The 12,077-nt window shown below is 46.5% G+C and overlaps 1 long non-coding RNA gene across 2 annotated transcripts in view; it reads left to right on the top strand.

Moving 5' to 3' along the window:
* The window catches only part of LOC138921644 (uncharacterized), a 38,789-nt gene extending 26,915 nt beyond the window's left edge, over positions 1–11,874 (top strand). For both annotated transcript variants that reach the window (XR_011434386.1, XR_011434387.1), the window contains exon 3: positions 10,459–11,874. This is a non-coding gene — a long non-coding RNA (uncharacterized lncRNA). The remainder of the gene's footprint in view (positions 1–10,458) is intronic.
* The last annotated feature ends 203 nt before the right edge of the window (positions 11,875–12,077 follow it).

The raw sequence follows: 12,077 nt of genomic DNA, 5'->3' as shown, positions 1-12,077 counted from the left end.
GATGAGTGGTAGAGTGACAGATTGATAGCTGCTCCCTGGCCACCTTGGCACTAGGTGGGCTTGTTTTGCTTCTCTGTGGGCTGTTCCCACTTTTATTTTATTCTGAGTGGGGGAAACACAACCATTTTTCTACAGAACAGTGAGCTTGACTTCCCATTGTGGAACGCGCTGGGGGCCTGAACTCCTTTGTGTATTGATGACTCATGACATCTTGCTCTTCTGATAGAACAGATATGTCTTTTAGGTGGAATTGGCTTGAGTTAGACTCTCAGACGCTAAGCAACTGGACAGAATTTCTAGGAGAAATACGTGCTTTCAATCATCCTGTGAATGGCAGGTCAATGAGGGGAGCACGTTATGTGAAAGTATTTGACTGATACAGGGTGAGAAAATGGCCTATCATTGCCTCACGGCTGGTAGTTCACGTGCAGGTGAACACCCGGCTCAACCTTTTAATGCGTTGTGCTTGGGAGGGGAGCCCCCAACAACTCCGGTGTCCCTCAGGGCTGCATGCCCGTAGACTTCTCACCACAGTGAAGGACACAGAACCAATCTGACACCACGGACTCAGGATAAGAACAACACCAAGTCTAAAACCCAAGCGGGATCATTCAGTGCGCTCAACATCTATTATTTCTCAACGTTCTTCAATGTTTTTATACTAGTTAAAAATAACATTCAGGGGCAAACATGGTGGAGAAGATAGGCCCGTGAATGGAGATCAGGGAAGGGCCCAGGGCTGCCCCGGAGACAGGAGGACTCTTATGTGATGACCACGTGCATGACGGTACCATTGGTAGATATTCCTGAGCGGTCTTCATCAATAGCTAGCAGAGCCTCATTGTTCTCTTCACTTCTCCAAGGGGCCTCCATCCTGGCTGTGTCATAGAGCCTTACCTGGAAGACTCCTGAAAAATTACTAGTGCTTGTCAGCCCCCCTCCCGTCCTCAAACGATTTAATCAGACTCTTGACATAGGAAGAACCGATGCATTGGTCTTGTCTGAAACATCCCAGGTGATGCTGGTGTGAAGGGGTGGGGAACCCCTGCCAGAGTCTCACCAGCAAGCATCATGTTACCACCCAAGGTCAGACGCCAGGCTCATGAGTCTCACTCCCGCCCCCTTTCAGCTCCAACCTGAAGGTTGGCTTCTGCTCAGTGGATACCATGGACCTTGGGCACAGGAAGGGATCTGTGTTCACCCGTGGAAGCTGGTCATGTGACCTTTACGTGCTCATGCTGATTTTGGATGTCAGTGACAAGTTCCTGAGAACTCCATGCTGGGAGATACGCTTTAGCTTCTCAGGGTGGCTTACTTATTAGGTAATTAAACTGATGATGTATTTATTCGTTTTGGTCTTAAAGTGTTGTGCAAACACCCAGAGGCTTTCTAGCAAAGGGAGTGTTATTTTATTAATCAAGTAACGTGTTAAAATCTGGGCAGGTACCCTTCAGAGGGTGTTTCCCGCAATCGTGGCTTATGGCTCAATTTCATTGTGAAGTTGTTGATTGAATGTCTGGCTTCCCCTTGAGTAATAAAACACAGCGGAGACGTGTGCATTCTGATTCATGACAATTCTTGGCCCTACCACCTTGGCACTATACTTGCTGGCTAGGGAAAAATTAGAAATCTTAAACAAGTTTATAAAACTGCACGAAGAGATTGTACTTTAGGGTTAGAAGTCTGCACATTTCTTAGAGTTATTATAAAGGATAGTAATCTGCTTTCTCCATCTCCAAGAATATGAAGAAATTATGTCAAGATCCAGGAAGAACTGAGCCAGCAGTATTTGCCATGAGTCAGGCATTCGCATTAAATGCGCTAAGCCATGCACACTGGCTTCGAATCCCAATTCTGACACTTCTTAGCTGTGGGATGTTGGGCCCACAATGCCTCAGTTTCTCTATCTGTAAACTGGTCCCCAAAAAGGTGCCCACATAGAGTGGTTGTGAAGAATAAACCACTTAAAACATGTGAAGTCCTTAGAACAAGGCCTTACTTTGCAAACACTCAAGAAATGCTATCTATTATTATCAATATTAGAAGAGTAGAGGATGGTTGTACTGTCTTTGAGAGGTTTAAAATCTAGATGGTAAGAGAAATCACTGCCATTTGAGTATTTACTCTGAGCCAGTCACAGCACTTTTAATAAGCAAATATCTTTTATCTGATTTAAATATGAGCACAGGTGAAAATCCAGAAGAAAATCGGTAACAGAAGCTACAATCATGGGGGGATACAAGATCGACATAAATTCAGAACACAGGGTTATTGAGTTTGCAAAAGCCAACAGGATTTTTCAGTGGAGGCTTACTTGAACAGAAGAATCTTCAGAAGAGGAAGCTCCTGGTGACTTCGCCAGCCCGCCTTGGAATCACATGAAACGAGAAGCCAAAACTCAGAGGAGAAAGCAGAATGTCTGGGAAGGCGCCCGAGAGGTGCTGGGTGTGGAGAAGCTAATATGATTGAAGCAGCTCATAAAAAAATAAATCAGGGGCTGGCCCCACGGCCGAGTGGTTAAGTTCACATGCTCCACTTTGGTGGCCCAGAGTTTCTCTGGTTCGGATCCCAGGTGTGGACTTACACAGCACTCATCAAGCCATGCTGTGGCGGCGTCCCACATAGACGAACTAGAAGGACTTACAACTAGGATATACAGCAATGTACTGGGGCTTTGGGGAGGAAAAAAAAAAGAGGAAGATTGGCAACAGATGCTAGCTCAGGGCCCATCTCCTCCTCAACAACAGCAAAAGACATCAGAATGGGCTTCCTTCATTCAGTGGGAAATTGCTTCTCAGATGTCTTTATTTTTTACTTTTTTTTTTTTTTTGAGGAAGATTAGCCCTGAGCTAACATCTGCTGCCAATCCCCCCTTTTTTGCTGAGGAAGACTGGCCCTGAGCTCACATCCGGGCCCATCTTCCTCTACTTTATATGTGGGACGCCTCCCACAGCAGGGCTTGACAAGTGGTGCCGTGTCCGCACCCAGGATCGAAACCAGTGAACCCCGGGCCACAGAAGCGGAATGTGTGCACTTAACCGCTGCACCACCGGGCCGGCCCCTCAGATGTCTTTAAAGCAGACTGTCATCGTCCCCAGGGAAGGTGTGGGTGTGAGGTGTGTGTCGACTGGAAAAACTGGGATTGAATAAAGGATTTTAAAAGTGTTCTTTATTATGGTTTAATCTCTAAAAGTAGAGAAAGCAATGAACAGTTGGAGCACAGACTGCAAGGGACCATTTTTGCGTACATAAAAAATTACAATGAGTAAAGTCAAGGACCAGTGCTAGAGCAATAAGATTTTCTAAACAGGTCGACCAGCGAGCCCTGCAGCGAGCGTTGGCCACATCCACTCGTTCGATGTTCTGTGGCACCTTCTCCACGCCAGGCCCCTCCGCCAGGTCTGGGACTTCAAAGTTGCTCAGGACACGCACAGTGTCATGGAGGAGGGAGAGACATCCGCACAAGTCACAGCGCCTGTAAGACGAGCTGTAAGTGTGCCCTCTGGAAGGTTAGAGAGCCAGCCGCTGTCTCTGCCATGGGGAGGGTGGAAATCGTCCCATCTCTTCTCAGCGAGTCTGCTCCATCTTGAAGGATGAACAGGCTTCCAGGAGGAGGAAACAGCAAGTATGCAAATGAGGATGCGTGGAAGGCCGGCCTCACCTGGAGAGAGGAGGCAGCTTGGGTGTGGCTGACGTTTCAGGCCAACATGTCAGTCCCTTCAGAGGCGAGGCCAGGCAAGAGTGGAGGGCGTGGAGTCTGCGGAGGGGTGGAGGTGCTGAGTGACAAGGACACCTTTTATTGTGATGCTAATTGGCTGCAGCATCGAGGATGCATGGAAGAGATGAGGTGATGATGGAAACGGGCGGGCGCAGAGCCTACCAGGGAGATGACGACCGTGCTGGGGGTGTCTGGAGGATGCCTGGCAGCTACTCAAGGCAGCGTAAAAGGATGCAATCTCAGAGGAGCCCAGCACCTCTACCTCAGACCCACTCTGGGCTTCAGAGACCTGGGAAGCTAACCCTGCATCCTCTTGAGCGGGACGGACAGGGGACTCTTTATCCGAGTGTGTGAACACTGGCACCTGGGGAGCCCTGCAGGGGAGGGGACATCATTCTCCAGGGAAGGGGTCTCCCTGACTGGCTGGCGCTGCAGGTGGAAGTGGAAATGCTCACCTGCCTGGACTCTGGGATTTCCAGCCAGGGGGTGAGCCCTCCTGGGGGCCACAGTCCACAGGCTCCCCCCAAGCCCTTTGCTTGCCTCCCATGCCTTCCGCATTCTGCCTCAGTTTTCTTTGTAGCCAACACATCAGTGCTCTCTATTACCCATGGGGTCAGAAACATTGTCTACTGGTTCACTTCTCCTAGAGAAGAGCCTGGTCAACAGCAGGTGCTCAGCAATATTGCTGAATTCCTGGAGGAACGGAAGCAAATAGAAACTACGAAATTGGGAGACGAAGACCCTGGCGGTGGGCTACATTTTTAGGTTGGCAATTCCCAAATTCTGGTCATGGAGACCACCCAGAATTAGCTGCAGGAGGCTGGTTCAAATGCAGATTTCTGGCCCTAGCCTGGTCCTAAAGAGCAACACGGTCCAGGAGCTGCTGTTTCCAGCCACACATCTCATGGTCTTTTCTGAGCTGATTTCCCGTTCGGTGTTTCTGTTTAGTTGATCCTCTGGGCTCGTCTTGGCAGAGCAGGCACTGCCGGAGCGGGGCTGGCTCATCGGGGAGGGGGCCATCGGAAGATACTGGTACACCCGCTGGAGTGTGAGGGACGTGTCTGTGAGTTTAGAGAATAGCAGTAAAAGGAGCGCCCTTGTGCCTGCCGCCCCGCTGAACAAGAAGTCGATTGCTGAAAACTTAAGAGGTTTCCCTCAGGCTCTCCGAGTATGTTTCTCCCTCCCCTGCAAGGAGGAGGAAGTTAGTCTGAAGTTTGTGTTTGTCATTCCTCTACTCTTCTTTTAAGATTTTCCCCATATATGTTGTTGGTTTTGTCCATTTTTCACATTTATACAAATGGAGTCCTATCGTGTGGTTTTCTTGAGTATAACATAGCCGTTGAGAGTTCTCGAATGCTGGGTTTCAGTCTCTGCTCCAATACTCACAGCTGTATGATTTAACCTCCTGTGCCTCAGTTTCCCCCTCTGTAAAATGGATGATCATAGTCTGCCCTTCTTAGAGTAGTTACATTAAATGAGTTAATATAGGTGGAGCCTTTAGAACATAAATAGAAGCCACTATTATTCTTCTACAGCTCGCTATTTCTCACTCAATATCAAGTTTTGGGCTTCATCCGTGCCAATGCATGCGACAGTAGTTAATTCGTATTTTTGCTTTAGAGTGATTCGTTTTATGATTACACCACTATTTATTGATCCATGCCACTCTCGTCTCCAGCTTTCTCCCCCATTACAATGTTGCTTTGAAGCTTCTCACCTGTGTCCTCCTGGTACGCGTCTGCAGGAGTTTTCCTAAGCCAAAGCTTAGGAGAGGAGCTGCTTGTTTCTATCCATCACCCATAGTCAATGTCACTGGTTCCATCAAATCCTTCCCAACGTGGTGGGACGACCCTCCTCTCTTGGTTTCAGGGCAGGAGGGATTCTGTTCTCCCATCTTCTCACCAACAGAGTTACTTTTTGCAATTTTGCTGAATGTGAAAAATTATTGTGGTTTTAATTGTGTTTCCTTGAATAATGATGAGATGAAGCATCTTTCAATAATACCTTGAATATTCGTGCTCATCATTTGTGAAACGCCTCACGTCTTCCGACCATTTCTCTGAAGGATTGTGTGTTTTTTCTCACAGTGTCACAGTCTTTCTTGTATTCTGCTTCTTCCAGGAAGATTTGCCGTATCTTCTGTCAAGTAGGTGCCCACGATGACATTTAGCTACATGACATCAGGTACATTTAACTACATTGTAGCTTCAGTTTTCTGATTGGTCCTGTGGATTGAATTCTGGCACAAAGTTGCTTGATTTTCTCCTGCTCTGCCTGGAGTCATGCAGCCAAGGGAGGTGTCATCCTCCGGGTCCCCCGTGATGGGGTGGGGTCTCCCTGTTCACCCACTTCTGGGGTCTCTGCTTTAGGAAGAGGGCCTCCAGTGGGAGAGTAATAGCCTGTGCCAAGGATTTACGGAAAAAGTTATGGGAGAGAAAATTCAAGTTGAGGAAACACTTTTTCTCCTGACAACTGGAAAAATAAAACAAAACATAGCATCATCACTAGATTTTTATCAGAATACCTCATTCCATTTGAAAGAATGTGGCCCCAGAGCAGAACTAAATCATCGTCAACTTGTGTCCGGCGTTGGAGATGGAAGGAAAAACATCCACAAACAGACACCAGCTTAGTTTGTGCCGATCTGACTTATTTTCCTGAAGTCCTTCTCCCACACGCATCCCATCCCGTGTTACCTCATCGCTTATTAAGAAAAATAAATCCTGCACAAATAAATAGCTCCCTTCCAAAACAGAGAAAGGAACCACAACTGGCCCAGGAGGAAAATATCAGCATTTGGAGCATTGGCTCCTGTCTGCTCAGAGACCAGAATTAAAACTCTCAGCATATTCCAACACTTACTGAGGGAGAGTTATTTTCTTGTGGGTGGAGTCGTCACAGTGGGAGGCAGAGGAGTGCTGGGGAGTGTGTTGGGGGAGAACCTACATGGGAGGGGCAACCTCATTCGACAAAGGGTCAGAGAGGAAGAATTTTAGTTATCTCAGGACAGGAGACCAAATTGAGCATCTCATGTAGGTATTTAGATGGCTAGAGAGAAGAGCAAATTTCTATAAATTTTTATTGATGAAATCCAGAACTTTATTAATGGACGTGAACAGTTGAATTTCATATAATTTTTACACGATGTGAAATATTCTTCTTTTCATTGATTCTCAATTCCTTTGAGATGTAAAAATCACTCTCACTCACAGCCTGTACCAAAATAGCTAAATTCGGCCCGTGGGCCGCAGTTTGAGGACCCTGCCGTGAAAAGCAGATGCAGAGCAGGTCAGCAGAGAGGGGGTGCAGGGCGGGAACCCCAGGCCTGTGAAGGGAGCTGCTCCGGCACTGAGCTTGGTGTAGCTCTAAGCTCCCTCTTGTAGGGCCTGCACACGATTAACTTGAGCCTTTAGTCATTCGTGTTTGTAAGTCCATCTATTCTGTGTTGAGTTACTCTGAAGAAATCCCCTTCTTTTTGTTGTAAACCCTAGTTAAAAACTATTAACAGGGCTGAATCAGAAACACTGCCGTCCCCTGTCCTTCACAGAAAATACGCCGAAGCCTTGTGTCCCGGGTGAGCTGTGACGGATCTCCTGATGGATCTGTTCCCTTCTGGCCGAGGGGCAGGGTCCAAAGCAGGGGAGGGTTCTGTCATCAGGCCCCGATGGCCGACAGTGGAAGGTAGGTATTAGCCTGGAGAAATGGCTTGTCTTCTCATCATGGACGCTCCAGGGAGAGAAGCGTGCATTAACTATACTCAGCTGGTTTGCAAGTCACTTCTTGTGGATCAAGTTGTTTCTCAGGGTGAAGTGGGGCTGGGCTTGGATCAGTTCTGGTGCTCGGTGTCATGGGAATTGCTTCTTCCCTGTGGTGGCACTGGGTGGCAGCCTTGAAGGAGAAGCTCCAGGGGTCGAGGGTACCCGGTAACCTGCCCCTCCAGGACCCAGATGCTCTTCCTGCGATGAAAACGCACAGAAATGCTCTCTACATTTTCCCCTTTCCCTCATCTGGGCAGAGACAGGAGAGAGTTCATCTGCTCCCATTTATCACTGATAGAACCACCAGGACTTACTATGACAATGACATATGAAACATGGCTTTCCATGTTTATTATTATGGGCAACTGGGATTTTGAAGAAGACGTTGATGCGTTTTAAATGGAATGACGCTCTTCTGGCAATGGCTAGAAGAACCTTCTCCATAGGATTTCTCAACCAATGGAGAAGCTCTGGGAGGCACCACACAAGACCTTGGCTCTTTTTCTAGAGATAAACCTTGTGTACAACTCAAAAAAGAAACCGGAAAGCTTTGCTTTCCTTCCCTGAGTCTGACTCCGCTTTTTTCTGCTCTGGAATGATTCTGAGTGCTGGAATGTCTGTGTTTTTAAGTAGAATGGAAAGCCCAATTTCTCAAGATGTTGGAAGAGCAGAGGGTAAAGAATGACTCTTGGGGCATTGGGTGCAAAGGCAGAGAATGCAAATTAGTGTCCCACAGGACGGACGACAGGAGAGTAGGAATTGCACCCTTACCTGAATTTATTTGGAAACGTGGATACCTTTTTGTGTTCCTTATTTGCCACTTGAAGCATGTAAACAAATAAGACAAAATTCCAATATTTTTTTCTTTAAAATGAAAAGTACTTCGTTTTTCCAAGAGAACATTGGTGATTGCCAAAAAATCCAGGAATCAGTTAAAAAATGCCACACATTTGAAAATAAAAAAATCTCCTCAGAACACCAGCAATCTGAAGCCGCTTTAAAGCTGATCCTGCAAATCCAAACACGTAGGTTAACACATCCTCACGGAGAAAGGGCACCTGAGGTCGGATGTAGTTGCTGATGGTCTGGTTGGCTTTTCCAGATGGATTTTGTAAATTTCTTTAAGGAAGAAACGATGTATCTCATTCCTCTTCATCTGGTGAGTGCCCAACACACTGATGGATGCTTAATGGGTTTGATGAGACAAAGAAATGTTTGGTAAATAAATTACCTTATTTTATACGAGAGTTTTAACACAAATTATTTCTTTTGAATCTTTACAAAAGCCTCGTGAAGTGTGGACTCTTTCCACCCTCATGTTACAGATGGAGAAACTGATGCAAATAAAAGTTAGATAATTTGCTAGGATTCCTCTGCTGATAACCAATGGTGCCTCATGGATGCAGGGCTGGGGTTCTGGACCTCACGCTCTGTCTCTAACCGTGGCCATCTTTATTTTATTGCCATGCTGCGTATCGTCACTTCTAGCAAGAACTCCTTCTCAAGCAAAATTAGAGGTATAAAATTAGTCTTGGCAGATTTTGGTTTTCTGTTGAACAACATTTGATCTCTCATGATAATATAATCTAAAATATATTTTAAATTTTCTTTAAAAAGAAGTAAATTCTATTTAATTTTCAATCATAAAATAAAACATAAGCATATCACATGAAATTTAGAAAGGCCAGAAAAGAAGAGCAGAATCTCATTTTTGAAATACTAGTATTTTGGTTTAGATTCTTCGGGGCTTGATTCACGATGCTTATATTTTACATGTTTGCAAATGCAATGTGGAGCCTTTTGCTTGCTCCATACGACAGGGAACCATAATATTAACGTCTAGATGATATTCTATTGAGTGAAAGTACTAGGGTTCCTCTCTATTTTAAGTCTTTCAAAGAGTGTTTGAACTAGTCCTATTAGACATGGAACTTTCATGAACGTCTTTATGTATAGTGGTCTTTCCATATTTAGAATTTTTTCCCTTCAGTTAGATTCCTTGAAATGGATTTAATAGGTAAAAGGACACATCCATTTCTATAGCCTTTGCCATCTCCTGCCAGGCAGCGTTCCCAAACCAACTCTTAAATCACTTTCCATCTGGACCAGCAAGGATGCAGGATGACACTCTGACTGAACCCTGGCCCAATGAGCATTCTGTGAGTTTTTAACACTTTCCTAATCCAGTAGACTGAAAATTGATGCCCTGCATTCCAATTGTGCCTTTATTGCTTGATGTGGAATATTGGGTTTTAATAAAAGGCTTGAGTTGGCACAGAGACAGATCAGGAGTCTCGCTTGGGTGACACGTTGTCAGGAACTGACACTTAGGGACGCCCACCCCACACAGCGAGCCCAGGACTGTCCTCATCCTCTGGGAGATTCCCCTGCACGTTCCTTGGAGAGGTCACCGACTCAGACCCTGCAGTTTGTTCTGATCTAAGGGAGACGGTAAGAGCATATCCTTAAGGACAAGGCCCCCAAACAGGCTTGTTTCTAAAAATCAGAGCACTTAAGACCTGTAAGAGCTTTGACATAGGTCGGAAATGCGTGTCCGATTTCAAGGAACACTCCTGGGTAGGCTGTGGCTCTTGGCGGCCACGGGGTGCAGAACCATCCTCGTTGGGCGGCCAGCTCCCCTTGGTGTGGACAGGGCGCCCCCTGGTGTGCACACGGGAGGCATGAAACAGAAGGGATGCAGAGAATTCTCCCTGAAAGGACACCAAAGGGACCCTATTTCCTTATGCAAATGAGAGTCAAGACTTCTTGTACTCCCAGCAAATTACAAACTGTGAAAGGCGGTCCCTGTTCGAGCTCTTGGTCCTGGGTTGGGAGAAGCCGCCACTGACGTTGTTCCCTTCTCTCCCAGAATCTTCCCCCTCCACCCTCTCCTTCAGTCTTTCCTCCCTTCCTGCAGGTCATGACTCAGGTCCTGTGTTCAAACTCAGGTTTTGATGACATTTTTTTCCTTCCTTGTTCCAGCTCCGTGGGACATCTGCCCTGAGGGACAAGCTCCAGGCTGGAGGGAGCGTGGATGCTCTGTTAAGAGGGTCTGCTGTTACAGTGCAACCTCCTGAACCCCTGGCTCATCCCACAGCCCACCGTGCGGATCCGTCTACACCCGCAAGATGATGGCACAGCATTGGGACTGCAGACTGACCCTCAGATTGGCCCCACCTGGAGTTCACTCTCATGACATTGCCTTCTTAGAACACAAACTGTGGTTTTACAAATCTTTCAACAAGCAGTGACATTCCCCATAACTTCTGGTCCAGGTGCGTGCCTAGCTCATTTCTACAACCGACTAACTTTCTTTCATGATAATTAAGATAGGAAATACGTTAATTCATGGTTAAAAAACAGGGATGAGAGACGAAAAGATGATGTTTGCTAATTCTGAATTCACCCAGCTCCTCTGACTGCGAAGCTACACTGATTTATGTTTCTGTTATCAGAGAGAAAAAGGCAATTGTGCTAGCTCATTAGCAGATTCCGGCAGGCATTCAGTGCAGAATGACAGAGCACCTGCTTTGGATCAGATACTACATTAGGGAAAAGAAAGACTACCAGACACGACAGCCTGGAGTCACTCACTGAGCAGTGCACCCATCTGTGAAGACGAGCTTTCCTGCAAACTCGCCATCTGGGGTCGTTCTGAATCAAGGTCTAGTCTCTCCTGCCGATTTCTGTCATGAGTATAGTTGCTTTTCCTCTTTCTAGATTGCTCTTCCATCGGTGCTTTAAGGAGGGCGAGCAGCAGCATTTCCAGGATGCGAGACACAGCGGGTCTCTCGTGGGGCTGCACCACTTTAGCTGGGGCTGCTCTGTCTGGGGCTGGGGCCACAGAACCTGCCTCTTACATCCTCTCCTCCATTCTTTCCTTCCTTCCTGCAGCTCGGGACTCAGGACCAGGGTTCAAATTCAGGCTTTGACGCCATTTTTTCCCTTCCTTGTTCCAGCTCTGTGGGGCATCTTCTCTGAGGATCAAGCCCCACGTTCTTACGGTCCGGCACTCACGTAATTCAAGTCTCCTAACAAAGGGTGGCAGGATTTCTGTTTCCCAGCTAAGAAGTGCCACTGAGGCACAAAACAGTTTACAATCTCCTCATCCTACCAGCTTTGGGATTAGGAGAGGCGTCACATTTCTTTTGCTTTTGGATTTGCGTGATGTCAATCCTTTCGATCTTTGTACATAAGGTGAGACTCTACTCACGCTTCATATCATACTATTTTAAATTTGTCTTGAAAAATTGCACAAAATTCATCTCCACTGCCAGACAACAGGGAAAATCTCCATTATATTTTTACGACCCTGTGTGAGATGGTCTTAGATGTGGGGGTTGTTTTCAGAAGAATAATTTTTGTACCCTAGTGGAAATAAAATTCAGATTGCAGCTAGCACTTAAGTCCTTGTTGGGTGGCAAAGACAGGGAGACGCTAAGAATAGACGAGCAGGTTAGCTTTTAAGAGGAATTGTAAAAAAGGAAGGCGAGAGGAAGGCAGGGGAGACAGAGAGGGTTTTCGTTAGGATGGGAGAAACTCCATGTTTTCGTCAGGAGGTAGGAAAAGGTGATCTATGGGAGTCTGCACAAACACACGGG

This window comes from Equus caballus, chromosome 31 (genome assembly GCF_041296265.1).
Source record: "Equus caballus isolate H_3958 breed thoroughbred chromosome 31, TB-T2T, whole genome shotgun sequence".
Lineage (NCBI taxonomy): Eukaryota > Metazoa > Chordata > Mammalia > Perissodactyla > Equidae > Equus > Equus caballus.
Note: the sequence above shows the minus strand (reverse complement) of the source record. Positions and strands in the feature narration are given on the sequence as shown.